At 33.3% G+C, this 20,866-nt stretch overlaps 1 protein-coding gene across 2 annotated transcripts in view; it reads right to left on the bottom strand.

Annotated features, from left to right (window-relative positions):
- Window positions 1-20,866, bottom strand: part of LOC120353821 (box A-binding factor-like) — a 598,086-nt gene that overhangs the window by 150,178 nt on the left and 427,042 nt on the right. The window contains exon 1 of one of the 2 annotated variants that reach the window (XM_039438893.1): window positions 9,339-13,210. The exons of the other annotated variant lie outside the window; for it this stretch is intronic. The gene's annotated coding sequence lies outside the window, so the exon portion shown is untranslated. Of the gene's footprint in view, window positions 1-9,338; window positions 13,211-20,866 lie in introns of those variants that run through there. 2 annotated transcript variants of the gene reach the window in all.

The raw sequence follows: 20,866 nt of genomic DNA, 5'->3' as shown, positions 1-20,866 counted from the left end.
CTGTGATAATAGTTATCTAATTAAAGAGATCACATATCATTATTCTCTTTCAATGACTAGTCCCGGAATTGGAATTCGACAGTCCCAAATCCCGGGATTGAAATTTGACAGTCCCAAAATCCCGGGATTGGAATAAAGTACGGGATTGCCATCGCTAAGTTTTTTAATCACAGATAAGAGAAAGTATCTGTTCACCATTCTATAGAAACTAAAGTATGATATTTGAAGTATTCTATTGTAGTTATTAAATCTCACTAAGGTTCACCATAATATAGACACTAGAAGTATTCAATATATAAGTAAGGTAATGTATCAATTAGATACGATATTATGATGATAAATTGTATCGATTTGTATTGTTTCTGAACCCTGAAAGGCCTTAATTCTTCTTTGAGAAGAACAAGGTATTCAATTTGATTTAATTTAAAGTTAATGTATCAATTAGATATATTATATGATATTAGGAATTTGTTATAATAAGAAATTTTATCAATTTGTATTATCTATTGTAACATATTGAAATTTGGATAGATATAAAAATCCCTAGCTGAAGTATTAATAGGTCTAAGTAAAGTAACTGGCTAATATCGCCAAAGAGATAACATAAAGATTAGATAATATCAGATTGTCCTGGCTAAACTGTACAACAGCCTAAGAGGAATTGAAATAATTTTTTGCTAATATATAATATTATATAAAATATTGAAGGTTGAGGTTAGGCATAAACATTTAGTGATCGGCGACCTAACGATCGACCGAGCCATGCAACGTAGAATCTGACCAAACACCTTGGCAGAAATTTATTGCGGCAAAACGGTATGCAATTTGAGGAACAAAAGGTCTCACGTGGCTAACTATTATGATGCATGAAACAAACAATAACGTATAGAAAATTAACTAGCATGTAGAGGGCATATTTAAAAAACCCAATAAAAATAATTAAATGTATCCAGGAAATAGGAGGTTACCAGGCGCATGAATACTGAAATAATTTGCATGCACCAATGACATAATGGCAATTGATAGGCGGCAATAGTATGCCGATTCAAAAATATTTGTATATATTTCTACAAATAAATAGAATTTGTATAAAATTGTTGTATAGTCTATGTTATGGATATGGCCCGAAGGCAAAGAAATTATTAAACATACAACATAAGTAATAATTTAATATTTTAGTACGGTCTATTTGAACCTTGAATGGCGGAGGACTAGGATATTCAAATTTTATGTAAATTTGGAAGTCGGAAATGAGAATTGTAAAATTGAGAAAGGAGAACCAACACTCGCCTGCCAAATGCCACCATGAGAGGTCCCTAAATATTATAGAGCGTAATACCTTGCTATAACTTGTAAAAATTTAAAGTTAGATTAATTTCTTATAAGACTTTGTGATGCTCTTATGAAGCAAAAGTCATTTTCATTTTTTAAATAATTTTGTAATCCCTTGGAAGAGACGACTCCGGCTACCATAGTCCAGGACCACCAGGAGTTGGATCGACATCAGCAGCTCATAAGAAAATTTCGACACGTGAGTGAGAAATATTGAAATAGTGACAGGGCGCCCTCAGTGCTTCGAAATTACATAATAATCAAAGCTAGCTCGTCGAAAGGGTTTTCTTATAAATTAAGAATTTAGTAAAAAATACTTGCGCAAGTAAATGTAGTATTAAAGGTATTTTATTAGAAGAATAACGAATAAATCCACATATCAGAAGTTCTATAAATCAAAGAAGTATAAAATCTAGGCTGTTAATACATATTCATATGATCTTTAATTTCTGCAATATAATCTGCGATAGTTTGTTGTAGCTCTGATTCACTAGATGAATTGCTCTATTTATTCCGTCAGGTGCCGAATCTTGCACCCTGAGATAAAATATATATTCTTAACAAGAAATCTATTAGAGACCATAGAATTTAATATATATATTCGGATTATTGGTTGTCAATTTATCAAGCTGATTTTAAGAAATCTATTTTGAATGGAATTGTCCAAGTCGACAAGTATTAGCAAGCTAATATCGCAGCTACATGCAAAAGAATGCATATGATTATAAGATAAAAGCACAGGGTAACGTTTCGTGCTATAAAATTAGTAGTATATAAATTAATAGTATTTAGCCTGTGATATTTTATTGATTTCGATTATTGTTCTATTTTTATATTATATATTTTTTATCGCTCTATATATTTTTTGCTCTGATTTATTTTTGCAATATTTGTTAATATATGTATCAAATTGTTTATGGTGTGCGATTTATTTAATTCCTCAATACTATAGGATAAGTATTATATATATTCTTTAATGAATTATCAGAATTATTGTGGAAGCTCATATCTGGGCCTATAAAGATTTTTATGAGACTGTATCCTATTAAAAACCACGACCTAATTTTTATAATTATTAAAATATTTCATGCTCTACCGACTGACGCCAAGCAGGAGGCTAATCGTTATTTAAATATAAAAAATAACGTGACACTATGAACCCTGATAAGTCTCAGTTCTTATTTGAGAAGAACAAGGTATACAATTTGATTCTATCTATAAGGTAATGCATTAATTAGATACAATGTGTAATAAGAAATTCTTATATGAAAAGGAATTATATCAATTTGTATTATCTCTGAACCCTGATAGGCCTCAATTCTTCTTTTAGAAGAACAAGGTATTCAATTTGATTCTATCTATAAGGTAATGCATTAATTAGATACAATGTGTAATAAGAAATTCTATATGAAAAGGATTATATCAATTTGTATTATCTCTGAACCCTGATAGGCCTCAATTCTTCTTTGAGAAGAACAAGGTATTCAATTTGATTCTATCTATAAGGTAATGCATAATTAGATACAATGTGTAATAAGAAATTCTTATATGAAAAGGAATTATATCAATTGTATTATCTCTGAACCTGATAGGCTCAATTCTTCTTTGAGAAGAACAAGGTATTCAATTGATCCAATTTAAAAGGTAATGTATCAAATTGATACAATATATAATAAGAAATCTTATATGAAAAGAAATTATATCAATTTGTATTATCTCTGAACCCTGATAGGCCTCAATTCTTCTTTGAGAAGAACAAGGTATTCAATTTGATTCTATCTATAAGGTAATGCATTAATTAGATACAATGTGTAATAAGAAATTCTTATATGAAAAGGAATTATATCAATTTGTATTATCTCTGAACCCTGATAGGCCTCAATTCTTCTTTGAGAAGAACAAGGTATTCAATTTGATCCAATTTAAAAGGTAATGTATCAATTAGATACAATATATAATAAGAAATTCTTATATGAAAAGAAATTATATCAATTTGTATTATCTCTGAATCCTGATAAGTCTCAGTTCTTATTTGAGAAGAACAAGGTATTCAATTTGATCCAATTTAAAAGGTAATGTATCAATTAGATACAATATATAATAAGAAATTCTTATATGAAAATAAATTGTATCAATTTGTATTATCTCTGAACTCTGATAGGTCTCAGTTCTTATTTGAGAAGAACAAGGTATTCAATTTGATTCAATCTATAAGGTAATGTATCAAATTAGATACAATGATTAATAAGAAATTCTTATATGAAAAGAAATTGTATCTATCAATTTGTATTGTCTCTGAACTCTTTTGGTAGAGAGTTAGTGGGGAGGATATTTTTAATATTCTTTCCGAAGAATGGACATTGATATGTCCAAAGCTCGCCAATTTATTGATGCATAACAATATAATTATCTATAGTTATTATATTACAAATTACTTTTTCATATCATATACAGTTCAATAATTATTTTCTTAGTCTATATTATGTAAATTCATCTATAATTTTGCTGTATTGTAAGCTATTGTATATAAGTGTATAAGCCAGTATATATTGTAATCTACATAAATAAAGTACTCAATCAATCAATCAACTCTGATATGTCTCAGTTATATTTTGAATGCCATGTACACAGGAGTAAGAACGCAACCGGCTTAGCACGCAAAACGCACAACTCTGTAATTGCCAACTCAGCATTTTTGCATAGAATAGACTTTCAGAGAAGCTACTTAAGGAGCAGAGATGCAACCCGCTCAACAAAATCGTGAGGCTGTTTCAAATACTATCGGTATAGAGAAAATATGAAGAGAGAATATGGATTAAATAAAAAGCCTAAGAATTGTCTGAGAACACAGATTTTATAGAAATTTGGAAAGACCGGTTTCTATTTATATAAATTTATGAATATAATACCGGTTTCTAAATTTATATAAACCGGACTTTCTAGAATTCTAAATTTCAATAAAATCTGTGGTTTTTGACAATATCTTAGTCTTTTTATTAAATATGAATAATTACCGCAATATCAACTTCTCAACTACACAAAAAGTGAGAGAATATGGAATAAAAAATGAGTATGAAGGTGGAATCTTCATTATTTGTCTATGCATTCGATGATTGGACAATTATCCCAATTAACTCCTTCACAAAATTAAAATTTGGTGGGAATAAGACTGTGTGATTGTTATACAATTGGGAAGCACAGCCTATTAATAATATAACTTTTTTCGTAATTTAGGAGTAAAATGTAAGAATAATGGGAAGTGATGGGAAAAATAAATAAATCTATTTGTTTTGTGTATTGTAGAGTAATGTAACTAAATATGACCGATTATATCTTTAGAGCTACTGCTTTTGTAGTTTTTGCATTGTTTCGACAGATTAAATGATAGAGATGAAAGGGAACTGATTAATGAAATCAATAAAATCAAGAGAGAGAAAATGATGTTCAGAAAATACAATATTTTCGTCAAACACACAAATATTCAACTCACAATATTTTTACAAACACACAATCAAGGAGAGGAGATGATGTTGAGAATAGATAATATTTTCAATTAATTTGAGGCTTCCTAAATCTTGATTCTATTAGGCTTCAGAAACGTCCCCGACAATTTCAAGAGCTGAGTGAGATGGGAATTGTGATAAAGATTACAATTCACAGGAATACATACGACAGAATGAAAATAAAATACTAGATTTTCCAAGACTTTTGAGCTTAAAATTTCCAATTCTGGAAGATCCCTAGAAACCCACTGAACCGGAAGTTAACTAAGTACATTTGAACCTTCAACGATTCAACTACTGCAAGTAACCTCTTCAAATAATTCACTGAATTTTCGAAAATCTTTGACACAAATAGAGTGTCGAAATAGTTTACAACTGATAGTGACTCACTGTCATCACCTTTGCTAATAAATATATAGATATAAAAAACTCATTCATCCATACTTGATGACATCAAAACACAGATATATTCAACATTCCAATACAAGTCCATCTTTATAAATAACCACCTTTGGAAATGCATAGATATAGAGAACTCATTTATCCATACTTGACGACATCAAAACATAGATATACAACATTCCAATACAAGTCCATCTTTATAAATAACCACCTTTGGAAAAGCATAAATATTAAGAACTCATTTATCCATACCTGATGACATCAAAACATAGATATTCAATATTCCAAGAGGAGTACAGTTCTATCTTCATAAATAACCACAGATAAATACTGCGGTCTTGTTGGTGTGATTTGGGAATAGTAATTCCTACACGAATATTTATGTATTTACTGTAAATTATGTGAAAGTATATAGTTGAGTGTTAATTCTGGTGTAATTTAGTTCATCGAACATGTCATGAGCTTTCCTCTTCCACTCACTCACTCTCTCTCTCTCTCTTCCTCTTTCTCTCTTTGTCTTTCTCTCTCTGTCTTAAGTCAAGCCCTCTTGCCATATCTATCTCTATCTCTCACACTCTCTCTCTCTTTCTGTCTTAAGCCAAGCCATCTTACTACTATATCACTATCTCTATCTCGTTCTTGAGTCAAGCCCTCTTGCCATATCTATCTCTATCTCTCTCACACTCTCTCTCTCTTTCTGTCTTAAGCCAAGCCATCTTACTACTATATCACTATCTCTATCTCGTTCTTTCACCCATCAAACGATACCACAAGTCAAAATAATTCAGTAGATTCACTACAAACTTTCAGCATAAGATGAATGGAAAGCAATGAATTTTATTCATGGGGAAACGCTGACAGGTTAAACTGTACCTCACTATAGATGAATGGATTCGAACTTTGTAATAAATTTTGTGGAAAATGTTTGACAAGGAAACGACCAGTAGTTGATGGGGGGAGTTACCCTAGTTAATTGGTGAATATGTAGTTGCAAGGGGGAACTTGGAGTTTAGTAAGCTGTAATCCTCGGTTGCGGTCAGTGCATTGCGTGAGATGCATTAGAAGTGCATTGGAAACTGCAATACGGTAAATGCAATCAACATTTATTTATTCATTCATAAATTGATAGTTACAATATAATTCTCAACTATGAATGATTGGGAAATGTACAACAGGCTTAAAGCCCAAAACTGTTCCTTTCCCAAATTTTGATAGAAATTATATTATAGCAGAGTAAAGTGCAGTAAGTCCGTAAAAACTGCAATACAGTATTGAAGTGTTGTGAAGTTATCATGTCATCTCATTTCAAGTACTGGAGAGGATCTTTCGTAATGAGTGATATCATAGCGCAGTAAGTATATTAGTGCAAAATTGTTGGAGTTATTGGAGTGAAGTGAGAACTACAATGTGATCGTCAGAATTGGAGTTTCATCGTGTTATCAGCGGAATCTTCCCCCTAGTTTTTCAATTGAAATTTGGATTCTAGTGTACGTAGACTGGAGAAGTGTTGTGTGAGTTGAAAGTGTAAGAGTTGGTTTAATAAGATACTGTAATTGACCGAGCGAAGTGAGGTCTAAGATTCAAGTCAACTGTTAGGCATTTCTCTTAATGTTTAAATGTTTATATGTTGCGCATTTACGGCGAAACGCGGTAATAGATTTTCATGAAATTTGACAGGTATGTCCTTTTAAATTTCGCGTCGACGTATATAAAAGTTTTTTGGAAATTTTGCATTTCAAGGATAATATAAAAGGAAAAAGGAGCCTCCTACATGCGCCAATATTAGAGTAAAAATCAGACTATAGAATTATTATTCATCATAAATCAGCTGACAAGTGATACACAGATGTGTGGAGAAGCCAGTCTATTGCTGTATTTCCATAAGGTCTATAGTTTCAATCAGGTACTTGTGGATGAGAATACTGCGTGAGGTCTACTGTTCACATAACTACTAGTAGGAAAGTATTAGGATATGGACCTATGCACCTTATCTAAATTGGGAAGGGAATAGCACAAGGTTGCCTTATTTTTCCTCTCGCTATTATCTCAATAATGTACTATTGTATAAATGAATAAATATAATTACTCATAGTGCTACTACCGTACTGATTTTATTATTCAAATAAATAAACAATATTGTAGTTACATTGTTTTGCTATGATGATTTGTAGACTATGCGTTCAGATACAAATTCTCGAACCTCGAAATGTGTGTGTGAGACATGATACATTCAAATCAGATAAACCATTCTTAAATCAATATTTTTTGTAGAGTATACTATTAGATGACCATTGTGAAGATAATAATGCTCCATTAGATTGAGGAGCTAAAGGGTACGTTATGGATTCTAAGAATCTCTTTTCAAATCAGGAATGTAGAATTCTCACTATAGAGGTAAGTGAAATGGAAGTCAAACACGAATAAATTCAATTTTGTAACACGATTCAAAGATATCCATGCACGCAAAAATACTACAATATTCAATTTTACTTATTACAGGAATTCTACTCATACAAAGATTCATTACATTCTATATTGGAATTAAATGCGTTTTTCATGCTGATTGGAATTCTGTTCTTATCATTCCATTGATTGCCGATTGAGTTAAGTTTTCTAGATTTTGAATTTAATATTTTCTTATGTGATAAATTGATTAGATAAGATTAGTTCTTTATTTCATATGTACAATAGAATAATAGAGTTTATCGATTACATTTATCTATTAATTCATTACTATCATAGTGATAACAGTGATAGAGTGAGTTTAAAATTGAATTCAACATTTTTAGTTCGATTGATCTATTCATAGATTAGATTATTCATATAATCCAGTTTTCTGTTCTAATCAATTTTGTTTTCTAATCTGATACCGATAATAGGTTTTACAAGATTGGAGCACGTTCTTAATACGCTTTTTTAGTCTGAAATGGTTAATTTATATTGATTTATACAATTATCATTCTCAACTATGAATGATTGGGAATGGAACAACAGGTTTTAAGCTCAAAACTGTTCCTTTAAATGATACGAGCAACTAAAATCCAAGTAATTTTCAATTTCTAACACTCTCTGAAAGTTTTTAAATCTCCAATGCTCCGTTTGTACCTTCTATGTAGATAATTAAAGGAACTCAAAAGTTTCTGAGATGAAAAAACTCAGTTTTTTATATGAATTTGGATGGATTAGTCAGTGGTTTCTGGAAATTTGGGAAGACATTCCTCTTAATAGATGGAGAAATCGCAGAAATTTCAAACAACTACAAATCCATGGTATTTTTTAATTCCCAAAACCCTTTAAAAGTGTTTGAATCTTCAATGCTCCGTTTGTACCTCTATATGAGTATAGACTAGTAGTTCTGTGAACAGTAGACTTCATGCAGTATTCTCATCCACAAGTACCTAATTGAAACTATAGACCTTATGGAAATACAGCAATACAGGCTTCTCCACACATCTGTGTAATCACTTGTCAGCTGATTTGTGATGAATAATATTCTATAGTCTGATTTTCACTCTAATATTGACGTATGGAAGAGGCTCCTTTTTCCTTTTATATTATCCTTGAAATGCAAAATTTTCAAAAACCTTGTATATACGTTGACGCGCAATCAAAAAAGGAACATACCTGTAAAATTTCATGAGAATCTATTACCGCGTTTCGCCGTAAATGCGCAACATAAAAACATATATTTCAACATTTAGAGAAATGCCAAACCGTCGACTTGAATGTTAGACCTCACTTCGCTCGGTCAATTACTCTTATAACTGTAAATTAATCGGGGGATTTTGGACAATCAGGAAGACCAGACCATTAATAGAAAATAAGTAGTAGCATGAACGTAAATCTATAAAGTGTGAGAACAAAACCCAGTTTTAATTCCCTAAACGGTTTGATTTAAACTCAACTTCCGAGTTCCCACTCCTTATTCCATCTAGGATGCCCCCAGTAAATACCTCCTCAATCCTTATAAGAACTAGATCCTTACTTGAAACTAATCCTCACTCAAACTAGAGTTTGGAGTACAGCATCACAGGATATCCCACGGACCTCAAAGGATGTTAATTAAAAACTATACTAATCAAATTAAAACAAGTAACATACCGGTATGCAATTGAAGATTACTTCCTCTGCTTCAGCGCAGTTTCGGTCCCGAAATTCTCACGTTCCATCTTCCTCTTCTTCTATTTCCTTCCGTCGACTATTTTCTGTTCCTCTTCCGTATGAAGCTGTAGATTTCTACGTAGAAGGGTATAAGTTACAATAAATCCGTGGGAATTCAAACTTTTCTACACAAAAATCCTACGTTTTTTGAAACGTTAGTAGTCTACTTCCTCACTCTCACAATCACAATATCTTAGTCCGATTGAATCCTAATCTTGAGATCTTATCAATAACCTTCAGTTTCAACAGTTGTCACACTTCAAATTTTGATCTTAGATCCTACGTTTTATGAAATGTCGTGTTAGTAGTCTACTACCTCACTCTCACAATCACAATATCTTTGTCCGATTAAATCCTAATCTTGAGATCTTATCAAAAACCTTCCAACAGTTGTCACACTTCGGATTTTGATCTTAGAATCCTACATAAATATTTATTTAGAAGTATATGAAAATGTCACCATATTTTGCACAAACTTTGTATGAAGTTAAACAGAATACTGTATTGTAATATTGGCAAAGTTCACTCTTCTCAACAGTTTTCGGACTACTCAAATTTTGTTGGAAATTTCTCCAATTTTACACTGAGTAGAATTTGTTTCTCAACAAAACTTAATTATCGTGATACATTTTGAATGTTTGGTAAATTTGAATGTGCTATTTTACCACAACCGATTTCACGATCCTCCAAGAAATTAAAACTTTTACCACTCTGGTAAACCTACAGCACAATACTTCCAAATAATTACTTATTTTTAAAAAATGTCTCCTTGTAACAATCCCCAAATTTCCTCAAGAAACCTGTAACTTCAAAGTAATTCACTCACAGTTCTTGACCAGTAAACAATTCCAATTCTTTTGATACACTATTGTCCACATTAATCTCCAGATTTCACAAAAATTATAACTTTTTGAAGCCTATGACAATCTTGTCTTCAGTAAACATACTTTACCGTAGCAAAAGTATACTCAAATAAATCTATGACACAATCACTATTTAACAAGAATATCTCCTTCAAAGATGTCCAATTCCAGTCAAAAATAACTAGACTACAAATACCTTGGTGTAGTAAAAGTGTGGCTAAGTTTCTTACATTTCAAACGCACAATTTTGAGCGATAAATCTTGAATGAAGCTCAGTGATCTCCAGTACACAATTATTCTATAGATTATCTATTGAAGTAGTAATAGAAGTTGTTATCAGTCAAAATATATCACCCATACACATACAATGATTGAAATTCCTTACCCACGATTTGTACACTATACTAAAACTGCCTTTGTAGTAAGTAGTAGGATAGAATAATAATTGTTTACACAAGTTCAACACAGACCTCTTAAAAACACAATACTATTCAAATTTGATCACATTATCAACCGATAAACCTTGAAGATCTCCGTGGACCCCCGGCGAACAACTTTTGAGGTTATGAAGGTTGCAACTCGGCCACAGCAGTGTAACGCAGTCGTAACGCAGGTTATTGTCCGTAACGCGGCACGTGATATCTACGCGGATGACAAAGAGTTTTCCCCGGGAAACTCGGCAGTTTTCCTGAGGGAAATTCTCGACAAAGAGCCGTTGTCTCAACGGAGATACAACCAGCACCAACTCTGGTTACCTACTGTTCTCGGAAGAACACAGTAGTTGTAAGCGCGCCGAGAACAAGGCACAAAAGAAGTCCTTTGCGCATTGTTTCTGCGCTTATCTGTCCCTCCCCCCACACTCCCACCCACAATCACTCCCGCACGCACATACTCACACGCTCACACAACTGGATCCCCGCGTACAACACTGCAAACTGTTTCTCTTCTACTGTCTCTCTACTGTACTCTACTGTCTTCTGCTTCCACCTCTTCTTCTTCTTCGTTTTCTTCTTCACCTTCTCCTACTCCCACCAAAATCTACTCCGCTTCTTGGTTTTTGTCTCCGCTAAATTCCTCTACGTTCTAGTACTGTCTTCCTTTATTGAATCTTAATAATATTATGATATTATCATATACCTTATCTCTTTGTGTATCTACCATCTCTATTCCTTACCACTGTTTTCTATTGTCTATTTCTTCTTCCTCTTCTTTGTTTCCTTCTTCTTAGCCTCCTACTCCACCAAAATTTGTTTCACTTCTTAGTTTTTGTCTCCACTAAATTTCTCTACCTTCTAAATTTTACCTACCTTTAATTTCTCTAAATTTGTTTCACTTCTTAGTTTTTGTTTCCACTAAATTTCTCTACCTTCTAGTACTGTATTCCCTTAATGACTCTGAATCCTATTTTTTAGCTTATTAGTGTTTCTTCCACTATCTCTACTGCACTATATTGTTCTTGTTTTTCATTTTTCTTTTTCTCCTTATACTTCTTCTTAACTCCAAGAATTCAAGACTTTTGTATATTGTTCTTGTTTTTCATTTTCCTACTTCTTCAACTTCTTCTTTGACTACAAGAATTCAAGACTTCTGTAATTGAAAACTGTTACAAAAAGTCTTTATAATAATTTTGATTCCATTCTCCACTCCCTCTTCTTCTTTCAAATGGTAAAATTAACATTTTCTTCATAATCATTTTCCACCAAATTTCAACCTATTCAATTTTGAAGTTGAATTACAAATATAAATATAAATTTCACATTCTTATCATCTCTTTCTCTTTTCCTTTTGTTATTCCATTCTTCTTATCCATCATCTCCATACTCCCCCATGTTTCTCCTTATCTATCACTTCACACTTCTCTTCTAACCTAAGATCTTCTCTCACCCCTCTCATTTTTGTATTCTCTTCTTTCATATCGCATTCCCCTTCTCATTCGCTCCATCATTCTACTTCTACTCCTGATCCTTCTGTTCCTTCTTCTTTTCTTTTCATCCTTACTTCAAACACCTATTCAATTTTATTCATTTCTCCCCTTCTCACTCCTTCACTTGTTCTTCTCCACGTCCTCCCTATCACCATATCAAAAATATTCTCTCACTTCTGATCTATTTTCCTTTTACTGCTCTTTATTCATTCTCCCACTTCTACTATAGTTATTTCTATCACTTTATCTGTCCTCCCTATTACCTTTTACCTTATCAAACATATTCTCTCATCTCTGATCTATTTTCCTACTATTCCTCTATTCATTCTTCCACCTCTTCTACAGTTATTTCTATCACGTTATTTTCTTCCACCTCCTCCTTCATTACATCCTCTTTCTCCTCAATTCATTGAGCTTACCACATCCTTTTCTTATCATTCTCCCTCACTACTATACTCCGATAATAAATTATGTATTATCTTTCTTTTTTCATCTTTCATTCTTCACTCGTATATCGTCCTTTACAACTATTCATCTCTCTTATCAGCCATTCCTTTCTGTCTTATCATTCTCCTTCACCACCACATTCACTATACCACCTTTTCCCTTACGTTTACTGTCGTCTTGCTCTCCTATCTATTCTCACCTCTTCCTTAATCTTGTCTTAGACTTTTCTAACTTCACCTACGCTTTCTTCCACATTTCCTTACTCTTAGTTTCATCCTTATCCTTCCTTACTCCTTCCTTGTCAACTATCCTTGTTATCCTTATTGACATCACTAGCATATCAATCTCCTTTCTCAACTACTCCTCTTTCTCCTCATCCTTCTATTCCTCTTTCTCCTACGTCACCTTATCTACTCTTTCCTCACTACCATTTCTTCCTTATCAAGAATTTGTTTTCTTCATCGTTTGCATCACTAGCTCATCAATCCCTTTTTTCAAATTATTATTCCTTCTTCACCTCCTTCTCCTCTTATTCCTCCTCCTCCCCCGGTCGTGTGTTGATGGGAAGGATATTAATTTATATCCTTTTCAAAGAATCGACAATTATTTGTTGAAACACCGCCGATTTAGGAAGCTACATTACAATTTTATATTATCGTTATTCTAATTGAATTTAATATTTATTCTCATTGATTAATGATCTATACTTTGTAAAATTCGTTGAATAATTAGCATTACCGTCACTTAGTGTAAATTAGGTCTAAGCCAGTGAATATTGTAACATACATAAATAAAGAAATCTAATCTAATCCTTATATACTCTTTCTTCCACCGTTCCTCACTCTCACTACTTCTTTATCAACTATTTGCTCTCTTTATTGTTTGCATCACTAGTCATCAACCTCTTTTTCTTTTCCTCCTCTTCCTTCTCCTCCTATATTCCACCTCCTCATCCTTCTTCTATTCCTTCTCCTCATTCTCAAATTCTTCCTCCTCTTCTCCTTCTCCTCAACCACCATCTCAAGACATTATTCCACCTTATCTTCTTTTCCAACTACTATTCCTCCTCATCCTTCTCCTTCTCCTTTTCCTACTCCTCCTTCATTACTCCTCCTCATCCTTCTTCTATTCCTTCTTCAAAATCTATTCATTCTCAAATTCTTCCTCCTCCACCTCCATCTCAAGACATTCTTCCACCTCATCTTCTCTCTTTTCCACCTTTCCTTACTGTTACCTCTTCCTTATCAGCTATTTGTTTTCTTTACTGTTCGCTGCCTCCTCATTCTCAAATTCTTCGTCCTCTTCTCTTTCTCCTTCACCTGCATCTCAAGACAATCTTACACCTTATCTTCTCTCTTTTCCACCTTTCCTTACTCTTACCTCTTCCTTATCAACTCTTTGTTTTCTTTACTGTTTGGAGCCTCCTCATTCTCAAATTCTTCCTCCTCTTCTCCTTCTCCTCCACCTCCATCTCAAGACATTCTTCCACCTTATCTTCTCTCTTTTCCACCTTTCCTAACTCTTTCTTCTCTCTTATCAACTATTTGTTTTCTTTATCGTTTGCAGCTTATCCACTACCTTCTTTCCCCTCTACTCCACCTCCTCATCTGCTACTCCTCCTCCTCACAACCCACTCTTCGCAAAACAAAACTCCCGCCTTCCACCCACCACACACACACACACACACACACACACACAAACACAAACACACACACACTAACATCAGCAAGCATCGACCGCTATGGGCATTTCTCCTCCTTCCCCTCTCAACAAGGCAACACAAACGCAGCACTGTCTTTCCTCCTCCTCCTCCCACAACAACCCCTCCTCCTCACCAGCACACAGTCCCCGGTCTCCGATTGGCGGACGTCTATCCCCTCCACCGGCCGCTTTATTATCTGCCCCACCCCCGCTGTGATACCACTGCAAGAATGATCGCACCAAGGCATTATCACTGAGAAACTCCGCACTGTCTGTGCTCTCTCACTGACAACAGAACTCCAATCATTCTCAGACTCCAAGCACGGAATAAGGATGAAGATAAGGATAAGGATTAGTATACCCTAGGATAAGATTAAGGATATCAAGTATAAGAATAAGGATACCTTAGGATAAGGTTAAGGATACCATGAATCAGATAGAAGATACTTAGAATAATAATGAGAATATATTAGGCTAATAATGAGGCTATATCGGCTAAAATGAAATTTTTTTGGAATAATCGTAGAAATAAGGATGTAGTACGGCATCCAAAGTAAATACTTAGCGATTCCATACAAGGGAATTTGACGCATAATAATAATAATATAATAATAATAATATAATAATAATAATAATAATAATAATATAATATAATAATAATAATAATAATAATGAGAATAAGGATATCAAGTTAGTACGGAATAAAGATGTTCTATACTCCGTGTTCCGCTCTTTGCTTTTTTAATTATGTATTAGCAAAAAGAAAATATTTACAGTATTATAATAAATATTGAAATAATTTCAGATACTGTTATTTGTGAGATGTATTGCTATTTATCTATAATAGAATGTTGTCTATAAAATATCACGAATTCATTGAAAAATTACATTCATGTTTCAACACTGAAAATGACTCCATATAGGTGTTCAAACTTGTAATTTTTTTATAGATTCCTGATATTTCTACACAAATTCAGTGCTTCATTGGAATAAATATTGAAAATGAAGTGATATTATCCACAATAAAACATTTAGATGTTTCTAGAAAATATCACGAATTTATCGAAAAATTACATTCATGTTTCAACACTGAAGATGACACCATAGGGGTTCAAACTTATAATTTTTTTCAATAGATTCGTGATATCTCTACACAAATTTCAGTGCTTCATTAATAAATATTGAAATAATTTCAAATAGGCCTACTGTTATTTATGAATGAAGTGATATTATCCACAATGAAACACTTAGGTGTTTCAAGAGAATATCACGATTTTATCAAAAAATTACATCATGTTCCAACACTGAAAATAACTCCGTATAGGTGTTCAAGCTAGTAATTTTTTTTAGATTCCTGATATTTCTACACAAATTTTAGTGCTTCATTAGAATAATTATTATAACGATAATTAGTATTCTTTATTCTATAATCTGTGGTCAGCCTTCTGAAATCTTTTTACTTCGTGCATCAAGCACAGATTAAAGCTATGTTAATTTAGACTAAGCTCCTACTTCTAAGCTTCGACTTCTATATGAACTGAGCTCAATACCAGAAACACATAAATAGACAGTAAACAGTAGCCTATCTTCAACAAGTATCTTTTCGCCACACTGCACAGAAGCAGCTGTTTCCAGTCCCTACGTAGATCTGAAAGACCTTGTTTGCAGACGACGTCGAAAGGGTTTCTTTTCCGGTCTAGGCCAGAAAGTTGTTCTCTTTCCACCGCTTATGGCTGGGAAAAACAACGCGCTAATTATTATTAATAAGTCATCCGCTAGATCGGCGAGTGTCCCCTTTCATAATAAGCTGAAGTCGCCATGATTTTAGTTCCAGTTTCGAATCAAACTAATTCGCTCCGCAACCAGTTTTAATCATTATTTATTGTTGATTATGCATTCCGAATTTTCAAAAATGCTTGAAGATGACTGTGGTATTCCAAGTGAAATTTTAAAAGAATCTGAAATCCTGACTGCAAATCTTCTACCACTAAAATCAAGAGATAGGTACGATAGCTTACGAGTATTCTTTATTTTGTCAGCAATACTGTAGTGTGGCGAAAAATATCGTTCGCACCACGGCAAAAATGTTTTTCCACTCTCAATCTTTTCTAGTCCTCGGCCTACGGCCTCGGACTTGAAAACCGATTTCGAGCTGGAAAAATCTCATTTTCTGCTCTAGTGCGAAATATACTATTACTCTATAACAATACCCCCATCGCTCAGGTCTCAGGTGAATCGGATAATGAGTGTGGTGCTTGTTTGAGGAATCATAGAGTAGAAATCAGAGAAAAAGCTCAGTTTGGAGTAAAAGCTAAAAGCTCAGTTTGGAGTAAAAGCTGAAAGCTCAGTTTGGAGTAAAAACTAAAAGCTCAGTTTGGAGTAAAAGCTAAAAGCTCATTTGGAGTAGAAGCTGAAAGCTTAGTTTGGAGTAAAAGCTAAAAGCTCAGTTTGGAGTAAAAGCTAGAAGCTCAGTTTGAGTAAAAGCTGAAAGCTCAGTGTGGAGTAAAAGCTAAAGTGAAATGATGTAAAGTAAGCCTAATGTGAAGTAAGTAGAGAAAAGTAGAAAGTAAAATATGACAATCGAAGTGGAATGAGAGAATAAAAATGAATTGAAGTAGAGAAAAATATAGGTAATAATATATGGGTGATGTAAAGTATGAGGAATCGAAGTGAAAATCAGGAATGAAGAATAAAGCGAAGTGGGCCTGAAGTAACGTAAAGAAGTATAATATCAATAGAATGAAGCCTACCTATCTTTATTGATAATACTTTTTCATCCTAAACTTCAATATTCTACAGAATCTACACTCATTCTTCCACTTAGATCATGCAACATCAAGTATAACTCAGTTAAATCATCCATCCACTCTTACAAGATCATTCAAAGCACCCCAGATCACATGACATACAGGGGACTCGTTATTCAATTGCCAGACTACATCAATGTATCACAACTAATCTATCATTCATAAACACTCACTCACTCACTCACGCTTCGTCAAGGAGCAGTTTTACTCACTGGAGACTCCCGCGAGTGAGTGACTGCCATGAGTATGAACTCACTTAAAACACTTGGAAATCTCGCGACATGGGTGATCTGTTAATTTGGATACGAGCATCGTGAGTGGATGTCGTCTCAGAAAAGCAAAGACGTTGGTAGCCTAAGAAAGAGTTGACTGATACGAGCAACTCGTTGAATTAACGGGTTTCAAGTTTATTGGACTACAAGCAGAGACGCGTTGGTAACCTCCTCAGGAAGTTGACTGGTGTTATTTGATAACTAGTTGAACAAAGGTTCCAACTTCCAAGTTGATTCAACCATAAGCAAAGACCTCAGTAGCCTCCTGTACCTCGAAGAGATAATTGGATCAAATTCAAACTTCAAATTCAAACTTTATTCAAATATTCAAATTGTTTCCATATTACACATATATGACAGTTACTACAAATTGAAGCAACCATTACACAATAATACCTTATCAACTGGTTGAATTAACGGGTTTCGAGTGGATTCAGCTAGAATTATTCTATGTTATACCATAGAGAAACAATAGCATAAGTAGATATCCCATGACATAGGGCGTTTATGTCGCAACTTTTACTGTTATCTCAAGCCGATAGCCCACGTAGTTCTTTCCCGTGAAGCTTTATGACGCTGGTAGTCTCTCATATTGTGCCGTTCACCACACTCTTACCCGGTCAAAAAAGTAAAAATCAACAATAATCGACAGTATCGCGCTTGGATAACAGTAAAATTTGCGACATAAACGCCCAATTCCATGGGATATCTACTTACGCTATTATTGTTTCTGTATGGTTATACTCTGTTTTCCCTCTCTGTTGATCCAGTTAACGTTCCAATAATATTTATAGAACAATATTTGAATTGAATGTCATAAATTTTCTATGCAATATCTGAAGCTATTCGAACCCGTAGACGGATTAAAAAGTTTTGAATTCTTTAACAAGGTTGAATCCGTGAGGTTCCTCATCCGTATAGTCAACGTAATTATCATTATAGTGATAGTAATTACTATGTCAGTATAATGTCAGTGGGAATGATAGAGAGGGGAAAGAATTGTTACAAGTTTCCCTCTTCCTCCGCCTTCTATAGTGGATAGTTGTGATTTTATTTACTCGGTGACAGACAAGAATAGCAAACCAATGTCTATCAAATGCTGACTCTATAAGAATGTTACTATAGAAAAGATTGCTTCTCAAAACCTTTACAAACCTTTACAAAACCTTTACAAACCTTTACAAAACCTTTACTCGGTTGATCTGTCATTTTATATTCTTGTTAATAATGGATATTCTCATCTCAAATTTATTCCATCGTCAAAAAAACATATTTTTTCCTATTTCGAACATTAATCTTGATAATCGAGATGGAATATTCAAGTAGTTCACAATATTTCTACATAATGTTGAATCGTAAACAATATTTACATTGTTAAGAAACATTGAGTGTTGGAAAAGGATAGAATGATCAATTATTCTGCTATGTGTCCAATGACAGACAAGAATAGCAAACAATGTCTATCAAATGCTGACTCTATAAGAATGTTAATAAAGAAAAGATTGCTTCTCAAACCTTTACAAACCACAGAAACTTTGTTCAACTACTACACGTCAACTAGTTAACTTCAGTTTAAACTAGTTTCAGCCCAGTTGACACCTTCAAACGTCCGTTCTATCAACTTTCAACTCAACCTGCAGGTCTATTTAGGCAGCTAATAAGCCAGCAAAGTCTGCTCAGCTCTGCGTTGCATTAAACCTCATCAAAATTGCAACATTACCACTCGTCAACATAGGCTAATGTTCCACGTTTAACCTTTATAATCTGATTTTCTGCTACTGGATTTGCTGCCAGACTTGCAAGCTGTAGCTGGAGAGAAAGGGGGAAGAAGAATAAAGTAAAGAAAAAGAAGAACAAGAAGAAGAAGAAGAAGAAAAAGAAGAAGAAGAAGAAGAAGAACAAGAACAAGAACAAGAAGAACAAGAACAAGAAGGAGAAGAACAAGAAGAACAAGAACAAGAAGAAGAAGAAAAAGAAGAAGAACAAGATGAAGAGGGAGAAAAGGGGTTCTCAGTGTACCCTATTTCTTGCACCCTTTCCAGCTAATTTTTGGTGGATCTTTCCCCTTTGTGAAACATTAGATCTTGTTGTGTTAATTTCTACTCCCTATCAGTATTCTCTTCGTTTCTCCTATCACCATCTCCCTTTATTTCCTCCTTCAAAATTTTGCCAGGTTTTTAATAAAAGCAGCTAATCAATCAATCAATCAATCAATCAAATTTTCCCCGATTGGAGACAGAATAGAAAATTATCATGATTCAAATTGCACATCAACTTCAAAACGTTCAGTATTACTATCCGCGGATTGAATAAAATCCATTATATGGTTTCCATCGATATTGGTATTTTAAGATTATTAAACACTTCTATAATATTAGTGTTTACAAGTTTGTGTTTCTTCAATGGTTCCAAATTTTTTTAAATGACTCGAAAGTATTAGTTTCAAGTGGTAATTGAGTAGAATATTACTTATCAATTTATTAATTCAAGTCATCTAAATTTGAAAATTTATAGTTTTCATGTTCATTTTGGACTAAAAATTTTATAAAAATTGTACACGTGAAATTCTAACCTTATCTTGGACTTTTCCACTTATAAATTTGGAAGAAAAATAGCACAAGGACTACCTCATTATTTTATCTTCTATAATGTTATTGCATAAGTGTCATTCTCATTGTGAATGAATGAATGAATTGTAAAGATCTAAATTTCATCATTTTCCTTTGAAAATAATTAGGACAGAAAATTTTGTGAAGTGAACAACTACAAAACCTATTTCGGACTATGTGTAGCCTTATCTAAATTTGGGAGAGGAATAGCACAAGGTTACCTTATTTTTTCTCTCCCTATTATTTTGATGATGTACTTATTGTAAGAATTAATAAAGAATAAAGTAATCGATATTAGATAGCTTCATCTTTAGTTATTGTTGAGTTATCAACAGTGTCTATGTTAGCTATGTTAGCTATGATATATTGAAAATATAACGCCAGCCTCACAAGATGTCAAATTATCCGTCTATAAATTGTATAAAGCAATGAAATAATATGGAAAAATTATGACTACATATTTTGAGAATATATAAAGTAATCTACATGAATAAAGAATTGCAATCTATTTACTTTCTCCGTGATCAATTTGTCTCAACTTTTGTCATTTAATTATTCTTTTAATCTCACCATATATCTATTTCTCATAATTTTATTTTCTCTTTCCCTGCGTTTTTTCCTTCCCCGGTTGTTGTTAGTCTTCTCCTACTTTTCATTTTTCTAACAATTCTTCACCTATAATAGCAATTGAGTAAACCTCTATACGCTGAACGTATGCCGTAGTTTCTCCACAAAACAATAGAAGAAAACGTGTTTCAACTACTCTAAAACAATATTGACGACTGATTCTATTATTCATACAAATCTCACCCTCAACCCCTGAAATGAGAAGCGAAATAATAGAA

This window comes from Nilaparvata lugens, chromosome 12 (assembly GCF_014356525.2).
Source record: "Nilaparvata lugens isolate BPH chromosome 12, ASM1435652v1, whole genome shotgun sequence".
Taxonomy (NCBI): domain Eukaryota; kingdom Metazoa; phylum Arthropoda; class Insecta; order Hemiptera; family Delphacidae; genus Nilaparvata; species Nilaparvata lugens.
The sequence above is the reverse complement of the archived record's forward strand: the minus strand, read 5'-3'. Positions and strand labels throughout refer to the sequence as shown.